The sequence below is a fragment of the Nothoprocta perdicaria genome, unplaced genomic scaffold, assembly GCF_003342845.1.
Source record: "Nothoprocta perdicaria isolate Ctin4 unplaced genomic scaffold, notPer1 scaffold_265, whole genome shotgun sequence".
Taxonomy (NCBI): domain Eukaryota; kingdom Metazoa; phylum Chordata; class Aves; order Tinamiformes; family Tinamidae; genus Nothoprocta; species Nothoprocta perdicaria.
Window position 1 is genome coordinate 123,942 of NW_020455494.1, and position 2,054 is coordinate 125,995.

General features: G+C 59.9%; 1 protein-coding gene across 1 annotated transcript in view; it reads right to left on the reverse strand.

Annotated features, from left to right (window-relative positions):
* GNG10 (G protein subunit gamma 10) overlaps positions 1–2,054 on the reverse strand; it is a 5,495-nt gene that overhangs the window by 2,809 nt on the left and 632 nt on the right. The window lies entirely within an intron of this gene.

Below are 2,054 nucleotides of genomic sequence, written 5' to 3' on the forward strand. Positions count from 1 at the left end.
CGGGACAAGCACGAGGGCACACATGCACTCCAAGCTCCGTTCAACTTGTGCATCCCAACACGTTCAATAAGAAGTATTTTTATTTCTAGTCTCTTAGGCAGTACAGAGGGTAACAGTAAAGGGGAATAAGAAAAAAAAACGAGGAGGGGGAGTTAAGGATTTTTTTGTGTCCAAAGTGTCCAAAGAGCCCCTGGCAGTGGAGCCCGACGTTGTGCTGGTGCGGGGCCTGCGCTGGGCAGTGCTGACCGCACAAGCACGAGGACCTGGCCAGCATGGATGGGACCAGTGCTGCATGCAGGTTTTCCACGGAGAAGGCGCAGGGCTGTGCGCCGGGCACGGCTCCGCGCTCCCCAGCCGCACTCCTCGCTGCTCCGCAAGCGGCACGAGCAGCTARCGCTGCCGGGGAGGTCGCTGCAAACCCGCGTCTCCCGCACCCCACGCACCCCGTGCTCCCCGCGCCCCGGCACAGGGATGCGCTCCTTCCGCAGCCCCGGCCGGCGGGATGCGTGCCCGCACTTCCCGCTCGGTTTCCTCTTCCTGAAAACACTGTTCCTTTGTACCCCGCAGCTGGCAGCGGCAAAACAGAAATTCACCGGTGGAGTCTGCTGCATGGGATGTATTTTTAATAATGTTTTCATACCCGGTTTCCTTCTGAAAACACATTGTCTAATCAAGGCAACCCAAACAATAAGCCTTTTTTCCCCCCCCCATCTCAGTGTCTGTTAGAACTGATCCGGCCGCTCCTTCACCAGCTGAATATTCCTCAGTGGTTTTACATTATAATTCACGAAGCCAAGGCAGCGCTGGGTAAAAGGCATGTTTCTAAATAATGCATCATTTCATCTGGGGCTATAAAAAGAAACAAATGGRGCTTCCTCCAGCAGACCTGGAGGGAGGCTGCTGCGCACGGCTCTGTTGTGAGAAAGAGAAGACCAAAATCTCATCAGCTCCAAGCGCGTAATCGACCCCTGGCCCAAGGAGGCCCAGCACCACTATGTCTCTCACCCCCTCCAGATAAACCCCCAAAGATATAAAACATTCTGCTTTTGTAAAAGTAAAACCACTGTCTCAGAACGAGCAGGAACAAAGGCCCAGGGCGGTGCTGGGTCCAAAGGAACAGAAACACTCGAGCCTATCTGTGCTGAGGGACACAGTCCCCAGAACCCCGCACGTGTTTCCRCCCCAGTCTCCCTGTTGTGGATCACTGCGCGTCACCACTACAAGGAGCCCTCGTRGATCGTCAGGTTAATCACCACGCAGCAGGATGCAGTGACATCAGTCAGTTGTCAGGGCCATGTCCAAGGCCAGGGTGTTTTCAGTCCCATGCACGGAGGTGCCAAGGAAAGAGGGAAGCACAGGGTGCGAATTKCCCTGACCTCTGCTATCCCGCAGCCCAGGTGGGACTCGACGCGGGGCTGGAAAGAGYCGAGTGGTCCCAAGTGATCCCAGCAGCGCTGGAGCCACCGAAACACGGAGCCTGACAGGTCTGCGGGGCTGGCCTCACTGCTGAGGCCAATAAACATAGCAAAGATAAAGGCAGGACAGGACAAGGCGCTGCACACAGCGCCCTGGGACYGGCAGCAGCAGCACTGCCTTGATGGATGCTCTGTTCCTGGAAGCCAGTGGCAGCAGGAGGCTTCAGGCACACAGGGAGGATCGCCTGGCACCACCACACATGGTCACACACCGCCCCGCACCGCCTCGCATTGCCATGCACCACCATGCACCCCCACGCATCATCACACGCTACCACGCACCGCCTCGCACCCGCGCTCCCCGCCACGCACCGCCACGCTGTTTCGCACCGGCTCTCGCTGGCCCGCGTTATTCCCGTGTGTCCCGGCCCCCGCGCCGGGCAGGATTCCCCAGGGAAGCCGCCTCCGCGCAGGAAGAGGCCCCCTGGGCATCCCTCTCCTCCGCTCCGGGCCGCAAATCCCCGCCCGCATCCCGAGGCCTCCCCGGGGACATGGGCGGCGGCGCCGGCAGCGCTGCCGCGGATGGGCCGGGCGAGCCGAACCGAGCGGAACCGGGCGGCACCGAGCGGCACCGAGCGG